Source organism: Denticeps clupeoides, chromosome 1, assembly GCF_900700375.1.
Source record: "Denticeps clupeoides chromosome 1, fDenClu1.1, whole genome shotgun sequence".
Classification (NCBI taxonomy): Eukaryota; Metazoa; Chordata; class Actinopteri; order Clupeiformes; family Denticipitidae; genus Denticeps; species Denticeps clupeoides.
In genome coordinates, this window is record NC_041707.1 from 17,156,908 (window position 1) to 17,179,738 (window position 22,831).

Below are 22,831 nucleotides of genomic sequence, written 5' to 3' on the forward strand. Positions count from 1 at the left end.
AGCAAACTGAAGTGTTGCAAGGTGACAATGACAGGGCCTTATTTTAGAAAATTCTTTTGTTTAAATAAACCAACTGCAAATACTAAAGAAATACTTAAAGGTTAATTTGACTGAGACCTCTCAAGTTCAAGTTCATATTGCCAATGCCAGTCCTGGTAACTGAGGTGCACTTGAGCAAGGTAGTGTCCTCACACTCTTCTCCATGGGCACCCTCCATGGCTGCTCACTGCTCACGAATGGTGAGCAGTGGTGTGCTGTGTATCACAAAGACAAAAACAATCACTTTCTTTCACTGTACATACAGAGATGTGGACCGTGTAAATAAATTACATTACATATCTTCACATACATTTCTCTACAATGTATACTTAGGCCTTGTCCGTAAAGACCTTAGAATTACTTGAGCAATTGAAGTTTTGATGCATGCAAAATAAGCATTGGCACAACTGGGAGATTTGGAGTTATCTGGGAAATAATACAATTTTTTTCACCTTATGCATATGAAGTAGAACCACTGGTTTACATGGGTCAGGGTACCACCTGACTTGTGATCTCAAATTGAATTGATCCTCTTCGGGGCCACCATCGCCATTTTGCATCAGAGGTGCGGTTCGTATTTAAAGTATGTCGTATCACGTGTGCTGGTGTGGCCCTTGGCAGCAGTGTTGGAGGTGACTGGTCATTTGGGTAAAAAGGACGAGGCTTGTTTGCTTTTCATTCCCTTTCAACTCAGTGCAGGTGACAAAGATCACATTTGCATTTGGTGTTGATTTTTTCGTGGGCAATGTGGGTGGATGGCTCAGAGAATAACCGGGTCAGTGTACACCCCCTTCAGACTATTACATCTCTTCAGAAAAACATTACTTCAGACTGAAGCAAGCACTTCCAGGCCTTCAAACCAAGGACCTTAGAACAAACAGATCATTGAAATGACTCAATTTCATATTACATGTTGCATGTTCCTGACCTGTGGCAATTTTGCGGGGTACATTAGACTAGTGTTGTAGTTCTCAAAAACATTTTTTGTAGTCTAGGTCCCATCTTGATCTCGACGCTATTTGTTCTCAGTCTTGTCTTTGTCTGCAAACATAGTGCTCTCGATGGGAAAACTACACATCCTCACAGAACAGTATCATTATTTATTATGCTCCTAAATTCAAATGCAACCAGAAAACATTATTTTCTCAATACCCAGTTTGGGATATAACAATTATCAGCTAATATGATTCTTGCCATATGTATATAGCACTGTCACTTCACTTTGTAATTCCTGGCCCTTATTGTATTGTATTCTTGTATGTTTGTATTTTCTTGCTTTATTTACTACAGTCATGTCTGCACTGAAGGCGCTGCTTTTAATCTAATAGTGAAAAGTGAAAGTGAAGTCATTTTCCATTGTGAAACACTGCAGCACAGCACACGTGCACCTCAGCTTATCGGGATTCGAACCGGCTACCTTCTGATTACAGGGCCGCTTCCTTAACCACTTGGCTACCACAGCCCCATTGTGAACATGCATTTATAAATGTGCATTTTTCCCAGACCTTGTAATGACATCAATAACCTGGATGAAATCAATAAAATGATCTAAGTCTGTATATTCCTTCCATCGGCTGAGCCTGTTACGTTTCAGTATGGGCAGAAAATGAGTCCGGCTGATTAGAATGCCGTGTCTATGTGCAAGAGCAGCAATAATTTCATTGTATGACATTTCAAGTCAAAATAAAACGTGATTAGCAGAGTTCTCATCATGATGGGGTGTGTATCTTAAGTTTTTAGACATGTCAATGAATGGTACCAAGTACCAAATTTGTTCAAGGTAGCAGTCATCACCCCTAATTCAAAAAAGCCAACCTTGATCACAGTCAGCTTTAGAATTATAGACTGATATACAACCTCACATTTATGTCGACAATTTTAGAAAAGGTCATAGCCCAACAGCTGTGCACATACCTACACAGCAACAACATTCATAAAGTATATCAGTTGGGATTTAGACTTCATCATAGTTCTGAGACAGTGCTGGTTAAAATGTGACTTTCCATTGGCCTCTGAAGGTTGCCATTTGGAATCCCGATGTTGTGCTACTGAGAAAAGTACCGTCCCCACGCACTGCTCCCTGGGCGCCTTTAATGGCTGCCCACTGCTCACTAAGGGTGATGGATCTTCAAATAGACCAGTAGCATTATAATGGACATTAATTCTTGGACAAATCATCACCAATTCCTACCCTGGAAGGTGGTCCCTCTCTGTATCACTCCTTCCCATGATTTCTTCCTTTCTTTTTTCTCTTTTCTATAGTGAAGGTTTTCCTTATGTACAGAAGGGTCAATTGTGGGGCTGGTCAACTCTAGGGCCTGAGACATTGAGCCCATTGAGACATACTGTATGTGATTATGGGCTATACAGTACAGGCCAAAAGTTTGTGTTTTCTTTATTTTCATGACCATTTACATAAGGAGACCTGGCCTCCACAGTCACCGGACCTGAACACAATCGAGATGGTTTGGGGTGAGCTGGACTTCCTAGTGAAGGCAAAGGGGCCAACAAGTGCTAAACACCTCTGGGAACTCCTTCAAGACTGTGACGACCTCTTGAAGCTCATGGAGCGAATGCCAAGAGTGTGCAAAGCAGTAATCAGAGCAAAGGGCGGATATTTTGAAGAAACTAGAATATAAAACATGTTTTCAGTTATTTCACCTTTTTTTTGTTAAGTGCGACACTCCACATGTGTTCATTCATAGTTTTGATGCCTTCAGTGAGAATCTACCAATGTAAATGGTCATGAAAATAAAGAAAACACATTGAATGAGAATGTGTGAATGTTGTTGTTTTTTTACCCACTAGGCTACTGCCACCCAGAAAGGAATTGAACCAGGGATCTTTTTTGCGTGTGAGACAAACGTGATAAAATTCTCAATTAAAAGGTCTTGTTTTGGATAAAAAATCTAACAAGGATCGAGAAGAGTGCACAGTACACTGGCGGCAGGTGCTGTAGCTCTGTTGTATAGAGAGTACAGTCCTCTGTGTGGATGACAGAGGACTGGAATGGACTAGCCTCCAACTGCACTGACAGCATGTAAATAGGACTGGGTGGTGTGGGTGGTGAACATTGTGTTGACATTCGGCAGCATAAGCTACATAGCTCACACTTGATGTTCCATATTTTGTTAACAGTACAGCACAGACAAGAAAACCGCGCAGATTTATTGACGATACAGCGTGGATGTGATTACGACACACCAAAGAAGCTATTCTTTTCTTGCATCGAAGGGGGATTGAAAAAAGTGGCACTAAGGCTGCATAATTAATTTAATCTCTATCTTGACTTGTATCTCAAAAACTGAATTAAAATGTCTTGTTAAGCACTGCTTAAAGTCTGCATAAAACCGTGCAAAGAACTGTGTAAAGTTTCCTCTGACCTCACACTGAATCATCTTTAATTAATCAATATTTCCCTCATTTACAATACTATAAGACCAACGGGTACACACTAAATTCCACGCAAATAAAAGCAATGTGAGAAAATGACTAAATGAACCTTACATTTGTTCCTCTTCAAAAAAACAAGACCACCACCATCAGTAACCACTGAATTAAACCAAAGAAAAATTAAAAGTAACTTTCGCTAAGCACATGGCCAAAGACTCTATCCATTTGTGAAACTGTGTAATCATGGCCAACGGAACATAACATCCTATACCACAGTAAAGTTGTTAAGGCTGGACCAAACAAAGACCCGTCAGCGACCACATTCATGGTGAAATTACACCATGCTGACAGGAACATCCCTATCCAGACAGCCAGTATTCAAAAACATCGGGTGTCTCAGCTAAAATGATGTGTGGATGGCACTTAAATCCATTGTTCAGTTATCACATGCAGACATCAATTTCCTGTGGAAGTTGGTGTCGGTACATGCTCATTTACAGAGTGTTATTTACCCTCCTCATTTACTGTGGCCTGCAGTTACATAACTGATTAGCATAGAAAAAACTTTAAAAAAACTAATGAATTTTGTAAAGTTCATGTTTATGCACCATGAAATAAGCAAAATTCAGAGCTAGAAATGGAATGTCACCAATATATATTATCAATATTATCATAATGCGTAGTTGCTGGTTCATTATGCAATTTTTCTTTTTTTAAAACAAAAAATAATTATAATAATTAGCAAATAATTCTGCCCCGACACATGGGATCTGTTTTTTTTTAAACAACATACAAAATATTTTGAGCATTAAGAACATGTCAAGAACAAAAATAATAATAACATAAATATAAATGAAATAGTACAAAGTATTAATACCACATTATTACACATGTACATCATTTGATCATATTTCATTAAAGGGTTACTAGTTGGTTTATTAATCTTCTTTACTAGGCAATTTATTTTGCCAATATTAGTAGTGCTGCTCATAGCTGGATGCAAAGGTTCACTTCAAAACGTAAAAAAATTTTTGAAAAAGCTTTCATGCTTTATGCTTTTGCCTAAAGAGCCAGGAAAGCCTTCACCAGGGTTCTCCATTAACATAAGAGTGTATGCATGTTTCTGGATCTCTATTCAGCTGCTGTTCTCCTATTTCACTGCATTTGTTTCAGATACAATGTGTCTGATGCAGCACTGGAAAATTATGTCCATCAGGAAGATCATAGAGAAACATGAACCAACAAGGGCAGAAATATCAACTCACATGCTAAGCTCAGGAAGCTCAATTCAAGATGAAACAAGCTTTATTACACAGTGCTGCCATAGTTTGCACTGAATTGTATGCCACATAATGAGAACTGATGGCAGTAAATACAAAAAGGAAAAGCAGCAGCTGCAGAAACTTTGTTCTTTCTCATAAACAAGTTTTAGCACCAGAGTGACAGCATCATCGCTACACATGATGAGAAAAAGATGGCGGTGTCACTTACACAATATGCAATGTCAAAGAGGGAGGGATAATCCAGTGAATCCTGCTGATTAGTGACGATATAAGTGTTTACAAGACACAGACCAATTAATATTAAGCACGTGGAAAGAAGACAACCTAATTGGTGGATCTACCTGTACTTGTGTAGAATTAGTTAACCCCTGAAACATAAAAAAAATGTGTAGGTCCTTGTTGTGACATCAAAACATCTGACACATTAAAGCAACTGACTCCTCTGAAGGACATCTGAAGACCTATAAAGTTGGCCTGTGTTATCTTTCACCAAGATGTTAGCAGTACATGAGATCTACATGAACTGAACTCAACCTCTTTAACTTTATTGCGGTCAATCTCCTTTGCTTTTGCCAATCCTGAGTAAACAACTTGGGCAGTGGTTGGCCTAGGGGGTAAGGAAACAGACCTGTAATTGGAAGGTTTCTGGTTCGAATGCCAAGCTGCCAAGTTGCCACTGAGGTGCTTCTGAGCATAGTTCGCCCGCACTGCTCAATAAGGTGATGGGTTAAGAGCAGGGGACACGTTTTGTTGTGCTCACCGTGTGCTGTGCTGCAGTGTTTCACAATGACACCTTCACTTCACCTTCAGTTTCAATTGAGTAAAGAATTGATGATGGAGACCATTCCCATCAAGGAAACTGAAGGAACATCCATGGTTTGAAACAATCTTTTGTTTCCATCCTGATTAATGCAGGACAGAAAGTGCCCCTACAGAATATTGTACAAAGCATTGCACAGGTCGACTGGTCTTCTTCCCACAATGCATCCTGTTGCCATCTTTGCACCAGACAAATGGCAGAAACACAAACAGGATTTCCTGACTGCACCAGCTGAGCAATAAGACTAAACAGGACAATCAGTGTAGCACACTTAAAAGTCCCAACACTGCAAGGGATGTGGCTCTTAAAAATGAAGAGATTGCCTAGTTTGCCAAGTTTGCATAGAGATTGCCTCTGTTACTCTGCTGTTTTGTGTTTTTACGATGGTGGTGCATTCAACCATTCAGTGTTGCATGTGTCCCGGGGATAGAGATCATCCTGGCAGACTCTTATCATGATAGAAATACATTTTTACATTTCATTGATTTGGAGACGAGTTTCCCCAGTCATTTATTAATGACAAATGACATTTTCAGAAAAACGTATGTAGATATTCTTTCACAACCTCAAGAAAGACAGTTGAAGGAGGTGGGGCAACTGGGCTGCCATGAGTCACCAGCAGCTGCGTCTACATCCAATAATAATCCATCTTCTCTTTATGTTACTCCCACACATACACACAGCAACACTGCACCTCTTCAGTGGACCCACACTGACTCACTGCATTAAGAGTCCATTCAATCTCAACTGACAACCACCTAGAAAATGCTCCTCAGAATGAGAGAACAGAGTTTAAAAAAGTTTTTCCACCCTCAAACACATCCTGGATCTGAGAACCACTCCAGTTAAAGAACAGTTCCATGAGCTCCAGACAGCAGGGTCATCTGCCATGACTCAATAGTATAGAGAGACGGACAGACAGTTCTTTCTGCAAATTTAAGTTGTATTAATCAAACAAATTATTTGGCAATATAATTGGATTTCAGAAGACCTAAAACTAAGCATTAGTATTCAAAATGTGACTCTTCCCATTGGGACCAATTAGATTTTGCCTATGCCTTCAGCCTTATTATAATATAATTATTATATATTATAAATGAATGGACCAAAGTGTATGATACCCATTAAGATGAGGTCAACATGCTTTTTTATTGTTTGAGTTAGCATCCTTCCAAGTATACTTAAAAGATGAATTTCTCATAATGTCTCATAAGTGGCCTCATAAGTGTACTACTTAAGTCAGTGTTTCCCATCCTTGTTCCTGGAGGAACATCTGCCAAAACACCTTCACTCCAGCTCTACATTAATTAGGCTCAGGAGTTTCTAAAATGGCCTAATAATACGCTTGGCAGGTTATGAAGCCATGAGGGTTGGAATGAAAACTTACTGGCAGACGTTTCTCCAGGACCAGGGTTGGGAAACACTGGCTTAAGTTATGTGTTCAAACTTATTCAGGTCTTGAATTCTAGTCAATTCTAGTTTTAAAACCCTTTTTCAGTATGATACTCATAAAAAATTATGAGTTATGGAGAGGAAGATAGGTACAGAGGTGCTGTACCTTTTGCAACAGCCATGTAATGCCACAAATGCCATGGGAATGTTATTTTATGTTTATGTTATGTTTATTTTATGGGAGATTTGACCTGTAGTTTGAAAATCACTATTCAGTTCGTTGTAAACAGTGGTTTCTTGTGATTGGCTAGGGGAGTGTGATATTTCTTTAATGGAGTTGCTCATTTGTTCTGGAAAGAATGTGCTGCAGAGAAGGAGCCAGGGAAACACAGTGTCCCAAAAATGCTCTAATGAGCCGAATAATGGGGAGAAGGAAGTAGATGAAAAAGAGTGACAGACTCTTGTTTCAGAGTGTTGGGAAACATAAGGACTGGGATAAGAGATTTTGTGGTGTAATAAGAATTCAGCAGGCTGTCAGTGTTTTAATTTGGCAGATTATGCAACATTTATGCTCAAATACAATATCTGAAAGGAAATATCGCTCAACTCCCCAAAAATGTTGAAGGTTCTGCATTTTGTCACTTCATGTAAAGGAAGCATCTGATAACATATTAAAAATTCCAAATGATACTGGACATTATTTAAGAAGCATCATTACAATAAAGGCATATCGGATAAGCCTTTGCAAAAGTGTCACTGTCCCACCGTGTGGTGTTGGTTCATGAAGGAAATGGGAAAATCACAAATTCTAGATCCCCTGAGCATTTGAATCAAAGAACTGAGAACAAAAGATAAACATTAATGGCCATTACAATGAGTAAAATGAAAACAGGGAAGATATTCCCTTAAAATATCCCAAATTCAAAACCTACAAAACTCATCCTATGTCAATCTAAAATATTAATAATTTAAAGCATAAGGCAGGTCTAATAATGAAAAAAACTCAATTTCTATATAAAAGAGCAGGGGCCAGCAGCCTGCGGCTATGGAGCTGTATGAAGCTATTTCATCCTTAAACTGTGACTCCCTGTGGCTTTGGAAAATAAATTTGAATTTAGGTGTATTATATTTTTATCCATAGTTTTTCTTAAGTGTAGTTAAAAATCTTTTATTGTAATTATTGTGATCTAAAACTGTATGTGTTAAATGTGTCTGTATATGTCCAATACTCCATGTATTTATCAAGCTTTTCAACACCATGTTAAATTCTGGGGGTGGCACTGACCCTCCTTGAAATCTGATTGGCCACACCTACCAGAGCTGTTAATTAGTTTGTTCAAAGTGAATTAGCGTTTCAAAATGTAAAGCCCATAGGGGTAAGTGGTTAATGACTATTTAGTGTTTAATGACAATGTTGACTTTAAGTTGATAAGTAAGTTGTGTATAGGTCTTCCGAACATGTCTAGCCTGGTTTTTAGACTTGTCTGGGTGATTAAACATTAGACACATCATTAGACACGTCTTCTTCATGAATATTCGTGCTAGTAATAAAATGCGATTCTGCCAGTGTTAAACCTCCCTCCACACATGTCTCTCCCACCCCAACAACTACACTTCCAATTGTCAGCTTTAGTTTGCTGTTTGAATTTTCACATTGTTTTCATCCTTGCAGCTAGTGCAAGTGACTCAGAGTCAAGGTTAAGGCTCTAAAGTTGAAATTGATATTGATACAACGTGGACTAAGAGGCATTAAAAATGAATCAGTCTATGGAGTCTTTTTCACATTGGTAACTTTAGCAGGTCTGGAGGTAGTGTTTAAATATTTTTCCCTTTTTACCCAACCAGCTGCTGTTTTATACAATCAATAATATCTTAGATGTCTTAATTGTCTCCACCATGACAGCACGGAATAAATGGTGTGCGATATAAAAAAATGGTATGCCATATAAAATAAATAAATCTCTCCAACGGGAGAGATTTTGATTATACCAGCCTACCGCAGAAATATTAGTAAAACCGGAAGTGCACCACATGTGCATACAAAAGACCAGGAAACTTACTTAGCGAATTATGTACCGCCACATCTATGGTTCAATTTATATCGCAATATGAATTTAATGCCATTTCGCCCAGCCCTTGTCCTCACTCTCCTGTCCTGTATTAACATGTCTTCCTGTGTTTGTGACACCTGCCTGTACCTGCACCTTAAATGCCCAGAGCACACCTACACTCAAAAAAGTGATTTGTTGGTTAAGTTAATTCAATTATCACACCTATTTCCACACATTTGAATTATGCTATTTGAAACTAAGACAGGCAAATAGGACCCTTCTTAACCACCGAGTTAACCAACAAATCATTTTTTGAGTGTAAGTTGGTTATTGTTTGTTTTTGGCATTGTGCTTTTTTGGTTTAGTTTATTTACCAAATCACCATGTTTACCAGGTCGTGCATTTGTGCCTTGGGCTCTCAACATACCGATAGACTAGAGTCGCCCATCCGGAGAAGAACAGATGAGATTAGAATCTGATGCCAGTTGAAGACTCTACACTGTTAATCTCAATCACGGGTTCTGAGCTGCCCTGGAGCAGCATCATGTAATACGCTTTGCTGCCCCTGGTAACAGAAACGATTGCATTAATCAGCAGAAGCCCCTTTAACCTCCACAATACCCCCACACTGACCCTATTAAAAAGACCCTGGCTACATCTGACCAGCTGTGCTAGAATGTGGACAGGAGGACAAGGAAGTAGACAGTGAAGCAGGATAATCCACCCCTGGCGGATGGAATTTAGCACCACAGGCCTGGAATATCACCTCTACCACAAGCATACAAGATCACAATAAACACCACATCATATCAACTAGGGTGGTAGTAGCCTAGTGGGTAAAACACTCGCCTATGAACCAGAAGACCCGGGTTCGAATCCCACTTACTACCATTGTGTCCCTGAGCAAGACACTTAACCCTAAATTGCTCCAGGGAGACTGTCCCTGTAATACTGATTGTAAGTCGCTCTGGATAAGGGCGTCTGATAAATGCTGTAAATGTAAATGTAAATGTAAACTCTGAGGTGTGTACAAAATCACAGTAGCATCATAATTGCACTCAAGGATATTTGCAAAAGAGTACAGTAACCCAATATGAAAGGAACGGGACCTAAACTAAATAGTCGGTGAGAAAATGTTAACACATACATTTTACAGTCACTCGGATTAATTTGATGCATCTGCAAAAAAATAACAGTTTATCAATGTCCCACCACAAAATGGCACTAAAAAACAGCACTAAAATGATGAAGGAAGATGAGTTCAAAGTGTTATTCGATCAACTATGCTGTGACAGTGTAATAAAATTGCACAGCTTCCCAACACTTTCCATGTTCACAGGTATAACAAACATCAGCACAGCATACAGGGCCTCAGTGAAACATGGTCCGGACAGGAGCTTCCAAAAGATACAAGAAGGGGAGGGAAACACATGGAGGAAGGGCATCTGACACTAGAGATCGCTCAAGACTGAGGAGGACTCTAGACACAGCTGTAGCTGGCATTTGCCAGAGCATCTGTGAATGAATCTTTGAAAAGTGGGGTTCAGGGGGAGGGGCAGACAGAGAAAGGTGTGGAGAAAATGGCACGTGGTGCTGTGCACGGGGGACACACACAAACCATTGTGGTTTTATAAAAGGCAGCTGATACTGATGCTGCAGAATCTGGCCAGTGGGGATGACTGCTCTAGTCTCATCAGCACCAAGAAGCACAACGAGATGAGGACGTAGGCCTCTGTGTGTGTTTTGTGTGTGTTTGAGGGGAGGATCCTTTCCCTCTGCATACATCATGCATCATTTCTATGTAAAGCATTCATTTTACAATTTTCCTCTAATTAACCACACAGCAGTGATTGCACAGAAGCAACCCACCAAGGCTGTAACACCATAATTACATTCACATTTGTAATACAAAAGCAACGTCGATGTGTTATGTCTTAAGTGTCCCTCTCAGGGACATAGTGGTGGTGAGTGGATCCACGTGAGAATATGTTTCAGTTCATTTAGTTGATTGTAAAGTGACTATATCTTGATATAGACTAACTAATAGCTTTTATGGTATCAGGAATAGAATCTTGTTAAATCTCCCAAAGAGGCAACAAATTGGATTTTGCTAATGCATGATTAATAAGAATGGTTAGATAAGAATTCATCTGTGTTTTAATAGCCTATAAGAATGTGTATGCTTTTTGGGAAGAAATAAGCAATCAGATACAGGTCATTTATAATCGTGAACATTGGACACGTGTGATCTGTGCTAAACTGAACAGTAGGAGTGAACATGCAGCCTGAACCATCCTACATATCTTTCTGAGGGTCCGTGAATCCCAACAGGAGGTAGCAGCACATCCATCCTCTCTCTCCTCACTCACTACTGCATTGCTGGCGCAGATTACAGTCCAGACACCAGCCATGGCCACCTCGGCACAACAGGAGAATAGGTGATATTGATCCCCATTTAACCCAACTTCACTTTTCCAACCCCACATAATCAATCAGTTCACTCCACATCAGTTACAGTGAAGCAGAAGACCAATGGGAAGCCTGGTGTGCAGAAAAAAAATGGGAGGGGCAGCTGAAATCCTGTGTTCAATATCCAACAGCACGCCCTATTCTACCCTTGCTCAGGATTCCGCACCATAAACACATCCGCATTATTATTCAGTAACGCTAAGCAATCAAATGGGGACCAAGACCTGCGATAGCAGGTGTTAAGGGTATAAAAATGTTTTTAAAAAAGCAAAAAAGAACAGCACACAGATAAAAAGAGCTAATCAAACCACACACACACACTCCAACCTCAGGCAAATGTTTGAAAGGATAGCTCTGAACAGAGCTCACACACACACATACACACACACACCTATGACAGTCCAGCATTGCAGTGCATGACAAAAATGAATTCCTCCCATTTCATCTTTGACTTTCACATGAACAGAAAATATGATAAACACACAAAGTCTTCATTCCCATACACACAAAGACAAGTACAAACAAAAACAAGCAAATTCTGTCGTATATACGGTAACACACAGTAAACACACAGGTGAACATACACCTGAGAGCCATGCGGTGTGTACCAGCATGATTAAAGCAAACCGAGTAGCCAAAAGCCCAACATTAAAACAGACAGGATAACGCACTGCACTCCACTCCGGCAAGGAAGAAAAGCGAAGGATGTTGAACACCGCACTGAAAAATAGTCAACATCAGGTGAGTATAAAGCATCTGAGCAGCAGAGAAAGAGGAGCGCTGAGGACCTGAAACGAAAGAGAATAAGACAATGTGTACGTACAACCAAACCGTGTCCCAACGAGCGAGACTGCAGTCATCCAGATTCCACAGCTATTTGACACACACACAATGAAGGTATCCCCACCGCCGGCACACACAGACATACACACACACACACACACACACGCACTCGCACGCACACTAAAGCTGCTGCTGCCACTGCCTCATGTGCACACACTGATGCTGCTGCTGCTCTCACTGCCGTGTGAGTTCCACACACACACACACACACACACACATTCATATGAGCAGTCAGCTGTGAGGGAGGCTCTCAAATGACCTGCAGAGACACACCCCTCCTCGGCTAATGCAGGAGGAGGAGTGGAAACCCTGTCTGAACTGAGACAACATAAAGAATTAAACACACACAGGTAAAGGATAGATTTGGTAAGTAAAGCCATCTTCCACCCGTTGTTTATTTATTTAGTATTGTATATTAATATTTATTATTGTATATATATTATTTTTTATTTATTTTAATAAATCAGAAAAACATGACCATTTGATCATGCAATCCAAATGTGTGTGCAAGCAAAAGAAGAAGTGAAGGAAATACATGCATACAGTATGCATTATAACATCATAAATAACATCCATGTTCAAAGAAAACCATATAATCCCTCGTCAGCTGTGACTGAGGTTCTCAAATGACCTCCAGTGACACACCCCTCCTTGGCTTCTACAGAGGGAGGAGGGGAATCCCTGAGAGACAGGTACAGTCGTACTTTTTTATTTATTAATGTTTTTATATCTCAAATAAAATTACTGTATTTAAAAGTGTAAGTGAATGGTACACGTGTGTGTCCAGCTGTGGGCTGGCGTCCCCACCCTGTGCCCAGTGTCCTGTAGCCAGCAGCCATGACACTGAGTTGGTTACACAAGTGGTTATACAGGGTGGGCCATTTATATGGATACACCTTAATAAAATGGGAATACTTGGTGACATTGAACACATTTTATAAGTGGTCACAAACTTGTAAATAACTCATGAAAGAATAAAGTTACGTTAAAACCAGGCACACCATTGTTTTTCTTGTGAAATTACCAATACATTTGATGTGTCTCATGACCTTCTTCCTTTTCCAAGATGACTGACTTCAAAATGCCCCCAATGGTCACCACCCATCTTGAAAAGTTTGCCCCCTCACATATACTAATGTGCCACAAACAGGACGTTAATATCACCAACCATTTCCATTTTATTAAGGTGTATCCATATAAATGGCCCACCCTGTACAAATTAAGTGAGTGATATAATCTTTAGCTTATTTAATTAAACAGGAAATAAATGTTCATATTCATAGAATCAAGCCTTAGGTTCTGGAGAAACGTTGTTTCACTATGCACTGTCTAACATGTACGTAGCTACAATGACAATAAAGCTCAACTTGAGTTGCCTAGTAGGTAACACACCTACCAGAAGACAACAAAGTCACAGGTTAAAAGCCCACTTACTACCATTGTGTCCCTGAGCAGGACACTTCACCCTGAGTGTCTCCAGGGGGATTGTCCCTGGAAGTATTGATTGTAAGTCGCTCTGGATAAGCGTGTCTCATAAATGCCGTAAATGTAAATAATCTCACACACGCACACAAAATAACACAGCAGTGCACAAACATAAACTTTAGTGCATAATTCAGATGAATGGACTCTCTGAGAGCACTTACCTCTCCCAAAGGATCTACTCTCCCCTTTATCTTCCACACAGCCCAGAATTTCCCTCCATTTCCCCTCCACTCCCCTTCTCCCTGTCTCTCTATTTCTCTTGCTCTCTTTCTGCTCAGCCAAACGCCTGCTTCTCGAATTTCATCAGCCTGTTGTCACGATCAACACTGATGAGCTCCTGACACACCCCAGGCACACACCCAAAAGTTAAAAACACCCCATAATAATACGCACTAGATAATGGCCAGGCCTCTTCTTCCAGTTGGTCAGGCTCAGGAATCTACGGAGCATGTGCTGCACCGGTCACGGCAAAACTGGTCACGGTTTGGTGCGACCAAGGTTTTTTTTTTTTGTAAATGGATGTCAGATGCAGAGAACTGCAGAGAAGAACTGAAGGAGCTACAGGGTTGCAGCCTCAAGTGCCAAATTCATTCTCATCATTGCGACGGCCGATTTAATAACCTCCGGCAACAGCGCCCAACCATAACTTCGCAGAACATTCTAGCACTGCAACATTTCCTACATATAGTTCAGTTTGCTTGGATTTGCAAGGAAACACATCCCATTCTCTCACCCACTGATCTCCTGTACTCCTGTATAGAATTAGCTCAATTCTCTTCTCATGTTTCTATCTTTAAAACAGAGGAGCCCAGAGGGATGGCTGACAGCTGATACTGAACTTCCAAATTCACCACAATGTACATCTGTAATACAGTATGTACGTATGTTATATGTCCTTGTCATGATCCGGACCGGCAGGGGTTACTCCGGATCCGAAGTTCGGACTGGAGTTTCATGTTCGTCTCGTGTAATGTTCCCTGATCATGTTCACCAGGTGTATATTTATATAATTGTATAAAACTATCCTGTTCGTGTCTGTTCGCCGTGTTTATGTTCCCTTGTCTCGTGTAGTCTGTATTAAACCCCTGTCGTGTGCAATCGTGCCAATGCGTCCTCCTTCATCACCATGTCCAGCCCACCCGTGACAGTTCTCCACATGAGTGTTGGCAGGTATAGTAGAAGAGCCACTACCATGCCAACACACATATTGTGATGCGGCGTAGAAAGAGCTCTGGCTCCATGGGGAGCAGCGGGGAAGGAGGCGAGGGGATGAGTCTGGGGTGGACCAGTGCAGACCAGTGCAGAGAAGAACAAGAAGACAGCTGGCTTGAGGATGGTTCGGGAGCGCAGGTTGGATGGGAGGGCGTCTAGGGTGGCACAGGCGCCATTGCTTGGCTATGGGTGGCAGGAAGGCAGCAGGTATAGTCATAGCAAACTCAAGATCGCGGACATGCAAAGGTCGTAGACAAAAGGCAGGATCAATCAGGCGTTTGTAAAGAAGGCTAGCGTCTCTGGGAATTTAATTCAACAAACTTTCACTTCAGCTTCCGGGTCACTGTGTCCCCGGTTGATCTTGCTCCCTCTGGTGGCCTGGAGGTGGTACGTTGGCCGTGACAGTGTGGTATGTACAACATTGTATGTTATACAATGAATGCTTTATGAATTTGTGTGTTAAGATTTTCATACGGAATCCTAATATTGTATAACACTGCAAACAAGAATGTTAGACAGCATTGCTTTTGCTGTTTGCTTATATGTGTGTGTGTATGTGTGTGTGTACAACAGATTGTTGTTTTCTTTTTCTCTCTGATTGTCTGGTTTGAAATGGTTGCTGTAAACGTGGGGTTTCCCTGGTTTTCAAACTGCAAGGAGGTTTCCCTCTAACCAGATGAACAAATCTTTATGGAAAATGAGATGCTTACATGTGGCTGTTTATTTGTGGACTTGATAAATTGGGTAAAGGTGGGAAGGTACAAAGAAATGAAAATGGAGATAAAACCAGGGAACAACTGGTAGGTCGTCTTGCAGTCATGGCAATCCCACTCATTAATTTCTCTCATTAATCTCACTCACTCTCACTCACTAAGCACTTAGTTCCAATCAGGGTCGTGGCTGAAGGAGCCCATCATGGGACAATGTGGGCACTGACCCAGGGCTGGGCATATCAAATCACTCACACACTATCTATTGACAATGTAGAGTTGCCAGCTCACGTAGTGAGAAAAAAAAGGAAACCTGAGCCGTGTCTGAGTCTGAGTCAGGATTTGAAATCACAATCTGGAGTTGTGAGTTTGTTACCCACAGCCATGAAACGCCATTAACCGCCATGCCAAAGTGTAACCCATGTTAGTTATTAGAATATATTTGTAGTTAGAATATATTTGTAGTTAGAATATATTTGTTGCAAACTGATTTTACTGTGATTAAGTGTGTGTGTTTTATTAAGCATTAAGGATAAATCTCCTAGATTTATTATTCTCTTGGCCGTGAAGAAAAGCAGATTCTGCAAAGTGCAACTGAGGGTTAAAGAAAGCTATAAGAATGAAAAGAATTTTCCTGATAACTTTGACTCTGTGGTGGGGCATAGAAGAGCCGGGAAGCCTGATATGGGCAAACCCCACAAACCCCCAAAAAAAACAAGCTGCATCACGTACCGGAGCAGGATGAGAGAATCTCCAGCTGAAGTCTGGAGTTTATGTGTGTGTGTGTGTGTGTGTGCCTGCGAGTCTATAGGCGGCACAAGAGAAGAGACAGTCTGCTCACTGAGGGAGCCCTGCTTATATAACACACCGCGCAAAAGCTGCTCTAAAACATTCATCAGTCTTACCTACGTGAGGGCAGTCACACACAGGCACAATCTAATTGACATATACACACACTCGGTGAACTGAATTACTCGGTGACACGTGACTTCCAGGTCCATGCTGCCTGACTGCACATTCTTAACGGTTACATATTTTGGTGCTGAATATACAATTAGCGATAGAAAATGTGTGTTCTTGAAACTTAGATATTATAAAACACATATTTATCATTCCATATTTATTGTTTTTAGATCTCAAAAACAGATATGTGTGTATCTGTTTATGGATGTGAGACTATTAATAACCTACCCACATCCTTCTACCCAGCGCTACACACTCTTAGTGAGTGAGACCGATAGTTATCATAGACGGGAGGAGGACAGCAGGTTCGAAAAGCCAACAAAGGGACCTCCACATCCCTGAAGGGTGCCTCTTGAATCTGACCCCTATCCTTTACCTAAGCTCTCTCCCTTTCGCCCTCTCTCTCCTTAAATCCTGCAGAGACCGACAGCCAGATATCATATAGGGCAGGGTAGTCGGCACGTGTGTGTCTGTTTGTGCACGCACACTGTCTGGGCAAAGAAATTTGACATTATTAGACATTTTGAGCTGCTCCCCCGACGCCTGTGGAATTCCCTCCCTCACATCCTGATATCTGGCACTCCTCACCAGACCAAATCATCGCCCATAACCTGCATCACCTTTTCTGGTTCCAATATTTTTCTTTCATCAGCAGTAACCAATCTTGGGGTTAAAATGGACTCCCAACTCACCTTTGAATCTCACATCAACCACCTCTGCAAGACCTCTTTCTGTCACCTCCGTAACATCTCCAAACTACTCGCTATTCTCTCCCTATCAGACGCTGAGAAGCTGGTCCAGGCTAGACTAATGTAATGAACTTCCCTTCGGGATTCCTAGCACGAGCCCACATCTCCCACACTTAATTAATCTTTCTATTTTTTGTTAAACCTGTAGCCCTTGGAGATCTTGCAATGAAAAGTGCAATATAAATAAAAGGTATTATTATTATTATTAGCTTTAGTGACTGCTTCCTACTGAGGCTTCAGAAGTGCGATAAAATGCTGGCTTGATTATAACCTGCCAACAACTGTGCTCCACATACATACTGATCATTTGCATAGTGCTGCACTTTGCAGCAGTTCAAAAATAGTGCTCATTTATACAAGCACCATAACACAAATGTGCCAGTGCATGTGCATATACACACATACAAACACACACACATACAAGCAAACAGCAAAAGCAAAGACTGCTTCACTGGTGGCTCTGTTACAAACAGCGCCTACTCCACCCCCTTCCCAGGAGCGTTCCCAGAAAACAGAAGCTGTGGCACAAGGATATCAACCAAATAAACAAGCATGATGTGGCAAAAAAAAATTTGAAGGGCACATCAATAAGAGACACAAACAGCTTCAGGGCACACAGCATTTGTCTGTCTCCTGTCCCTGTCAGCAAGGATGAATGCGCATCACTTTTCTCAAGCATATTATGTGAAATCAATTACATTTTTTCCCAAGCTTAAAAATTTGGCAGGTAAACAAATAATAAAAAAAAAGCAAACGGTTGCCTCCACATAATCTAATCTAAGAAAATTGATTTTGCAATGTGTGGCTGACAATCCTGTCCCCACTCCTCTCTCCCCATTCCTGAAGGCTCCTGGTGGCCGAGAACCATTTGTCCTTTCTCACCTCCCAGACCAAGGGCACGCTGGCACCTCTACACACACGTCATCATCTGGGCACCATGCCAATTGCCAGCCCGGCAAGGAAGAGGAAAATATGGCAGAGCGACCAGAACAAGATAGGTGGGTCACAAATAAATAAGAGCATCTCTGCAATATTCTAATATCTGATCTTTGTAGGCATCATAAATGTGTAGCTATGTATGTAACAATTCTTATTCTATCTAACACTGCACATACTAATAAAGTTCTATTTATGTATTTGATTTTTACAATTATTTTTCACTTATAAATCTGTATGTGTATAATGTAACCCAAAACGCTGCCAGTATCACACTCAGCACCATCTCAGCGGTTGAGAGTGAGGAAGCTTGTGCTTCCTGCTTAACTGGAATGACTGAGCAGTGCAGACACTGTGCAGAGACTTTGCACAAGGGTTGCGGTTACGTTCTGATGCATCTAAAAAATAAAGTTCACAGTTGAATAACTTTAGCATTAGTAAACTGTTTAATTAAAAATGATCATAGCAATATTATTTGTAATATTTACATGGTATAGTCTTAACACAGGGCCACTGTAAGACGAGTGTTACTACAGAGAAATGTGTAGTGTTCTTTCCAGTGTCCTGTATTTTAATCCCATCACTTCTCCAACAGACTGTGGCGACCTCTACTACCTGCTCCAACAAGTGGTGTGTGTAGATAGGATTACCCACGTGTCCCAGACACTGCCTGTTACACTGTACCAACAAGCACAATGCATTAAACACAGGCTCCATTAAAGTGAGCTTGTACACTGGGTTATACCATCTCACCTGACAAAAATACAGATATAAACACACACAAACACCCTTCAGTGCACACACATTTGTATATGGTTGAGTTTCATGCAAATAAATAAGGTTTTCTATTACCAACAGCTTCACCATTCATAGATACCATAAGACTTCCATTATCATGAATAATGAAATAATCTTGTGCACTTCATTTGAATCAGCATCTTGAAAATTTATTACTCTGAGATCATGGTATAAGTGAAGTATCTGAAATAGAAATGCATAGGAAATACAGAAAAAAAATCTGGATATCTTGTAGTAAAACATATTTTTCTTTTCCAAGAAATTGTACCTTTTTAGAGTTTACTCAACATCCTGTCCATCTCTTTGAAGCCTATAGTGGGTTACATGGTCACCTATGTGTCTCCTGGGGAACTGTCCCTGTAAGTACTCAAAATATGTTGCTCAGAATGTCTCGTGAACCTAATACATGTAAAGAAATTTATCAGATTCATTCATTTTCTTCCCCCACTCCTCTTTCATCTTGTGTAAGATCTTTCTGTAATTGGCCGTGGATATGTGGAATCCCACTTCCAATCATCATTGGAAAGATAGCATTGGATGAAACATTGTTTATAGTACAGTTCTGTTGGACCTGCTGCAAGGTTCTTCTGGCATAAGAGGTTTTAGTGATTCCAAAATAATGAACATTATGGAAACAATAAAAAAAGTTTAAAAAGTTTAATTCTAAGGAAATGTTATCAGAAACCTGACCCAGATTATAATGTTTCCTTTTAATTCTGCAATACTCAAACTCCAACTGATTTGTAACTTAAACATTTGTGCTCCAAAAATAAGGTAGGTAGCATTGGCGAAGTAAAGGCTCTGGAAGGTTAAATGTGAGAAACCTGTACAAGAAAGAGAAACTAATCTGATGAAGTGCAGCAGGCTTGGTGGGCACCATCTGCTGCTACTGCCATTCTGAGAGTGATTTATCATCTACATCACAGGCTTATATGCTGGTCTTTCCTTCCACAGACAAAGGAAAAACTACAAAATGCACCACAGGTACTTTGGACTAAAAAAACTGAATGTATGCAAATAAATCCATTTTAAACTTATATTCAAAACAAAAAAAGCCTTATCTAGTGTCTCTTGTTACCTTATCTTATTATCACAACTCATCGACATCCACAACAGCCACACTAAATGAAGTACTATCATTCAGTTACCTGAGCTCAATAAAGACACAACGAAAGAAAATTTAGTCAATTTAGGAAGATAAATACAGCAGCTGATGCTGCTAGATACAATGTCAGAGACCTTGGAGTTCTTAGCCTAGAGGTGACTCAGTTTGGGGCTACTTAAATCCCAGCAAGCTTCTAGTTTCTTTCATAGAAATTTAGATTGTGCTATGAGTTTTACACATCATCATCAGTGGTGATGTGTAGGGTGGTAGTAGCCTAACGGGTAACACACTCGTCTATGAACCAGCAGACCCAGATTCAAATCCCACTTCATACCTTTGTGACCTTCAGCAAGACACTTAACCCTAAGTTGCTCCAGTGGGACTGTCCCTATAAATACAGATTGTAAGTCACTCTGGACAAGGGCGTCTGATAAATGCTGTAAATGTAAATGTTAATGATCAGCAATTGCATAAAACATTATAAAAAACTATACCATACTAGAGTTTTAAACAGGAATTGTCACTTTTTTACTGACAATTTAAACAAAAATGGCACAAGGGCCAAAACACAGGAAGAAAAAGGAATAAACAAAAACTAACCCGCAGGCATGTGTCAAAGGACAGGTAACTGGAACCAAACATATGGTAAGCAATCACATCCACATTCACATCCACATTAATGTGGCAGCACCTACTGGGTGCTGCCGACCTGCTTTTAAAGAGTCCTGAGTAATCATGCTTAATTGGCTTCAGCTGCAATAACTCAAGGAAATTAGCTGCCTCTGCACCGGCTGTATTGGCCCAGTGATCCCAGGGGGCTTAGTGTAGCCCCACACTGCTTCCCAAGTTCAAGCAGCGATGACACCAATTTATCACCGATCACTGACACATGATGGATGGTGCTCATACAAATAAATAAAAAAGGAGCACTGGATTTCAGATCATAGTGTGAGACAATGTCTTAGAGTTGCAAAGATGAATTGAAGAACAAAAAATGTACATGCTTCATACAGATTCAAGAGATGACTGAGAACACCCACAAATGCCGAGAGATGAAAGAAGAGCACCAACCGCGACAAGTAAACTGGGAGGGCTTTGTTTCATCCTTAGTTTGAAATGTGTCAGAAAGATCAGAGGTGTTAAAGCAGCTCTCAGTCACCTAAGGTGACTGGTTGTAACTGGTTGGCCTGACCTTTAGACAAAAAAGTACAGAGATGTTCTGTTTCACTGGTATCACAGCAATCACTGGCTGCTCGGTGGTTCCCACCTGTATAGGGAATGTTACCAAAATGCCAATATAACTAATAATAGTAAGGATAATAGCTTATGTTATAGGATCTAGAACTTAGTGGCCGGTGCTGATATGTTCAGATAATTAAGTTAGCATGAGCCTCTCACATTCTAACAAAAAACAGTAAGTAGTGAGTATATGAAGAGACATATACTCTCTTGAACTTCACCAAACAGCTGTCTGCTACATTTTGTAGAACACACACACACACACACACACACACACCAAGCATTAACAAATCATTCATCTAATCTGCATGTGCAGCAACAGCAGGAAGGTACCCACTTGGTGACTTACATACATAACTTTTTGCTGACCAACACAACAAGAATATTAGTTATATCTGATCAAATTTTAATTCAAAAATAGCTGATGCTACAATAATTATACTAGTAAATATTGTCACAGAGCACAAGGGCACTCAACCATGTTACAGCTCCGTCAACACGATAGACGATCGTGAAAACAACCTCCCTAGAACAACAATGCAGGCATGGGATTGGAGAGAACTACTCACTACCGTAAGTCACTACCCACTACGGTATTGGTCCAACACAGTTTCTGTGGGGGTTTTGAGTCAACAGGCTGCCTATGATATCCACCATTGAATTTGGAGACTTTGTGAGGTTCATTACAGAAGAACTGTTGGAACTCATTCGCAACACCACCCAACTGTCAGCTGCTGTGGTGAGGCACCCAGGTGAGCTGCCAGAGGAGAACAGGGTGACCGGAATGCTTCTCACAAGGCTGACCAGTTACAACGATATAGAGGCTTACCTCCACATGGATGAGGTCATAGCCAGACATTGTTGAACAAGTGGATGCTGCCTGCACCCAGGCCCACAGTGAACAGCCCAAAAAAAACTGCACGCCTTGTAGCACTGAGTACCCAACCTCTCTGGGGGGGGGGACTTGAAGGGCCACCGGAACGGCCACTCAGTGGGCAACCTCAACAAAAACAGGCGGCACTATCCCAAAGACCAATGTACAATGTACATGGTCATGAAAATAAAGAAAACACATTGAATGAGAAGGTGTGTCCAGACTTTTGGCCTGTACTGTACATCCTAGTGAGGCATAGGCTGCAGCTTGTCTAGATGATGTGGTTTTCCATTCAGAGGGTTGGTTTGGTTCACTTGTGTAGGCTGAAGAACATCTTGGAGGCACTGAGATGGGCTGGACTGACTGCCAACCCCCAAAAGTCTAATCTCTGCCTGACCACAGCCCGCTACCTAGGCTACCCCATTGGGAATGGGAGCGGAGAAGCAGTATGAGACTGTGGAGCAAGACTC

The 22,831-nt window shown here is 40.9% G+C and overlaps 1 protein-coding gene across 5 annotated transcripts in view; it reads right to left on the reverse strand.

The window, feature by feature from the left end:
- Positions 1–22,831, reverse strand: part of mctp1a (multiple C2 domains, transmembrane 1a) — a 126,111-nt gene that overhangs the window by 80,260 nt on the left and 23,020 nt on the right. Inside the window, exon 1 of one of the 5 annotated variants that reach the window (XM_028955352.1) lies at positions 12,271–12,433. The exons of the other annotated variants lie outside the window; for them this stretch is intronic. The gene's annotated coding sequence lies outside the window, so the exon portion shown is untranslated. Of the gene's footprint in view, positions 1–12,270; positions 12,434–22,831 lie in introns of those variants that run through there. 5 annotated transcript variants of the gene reach the window in all.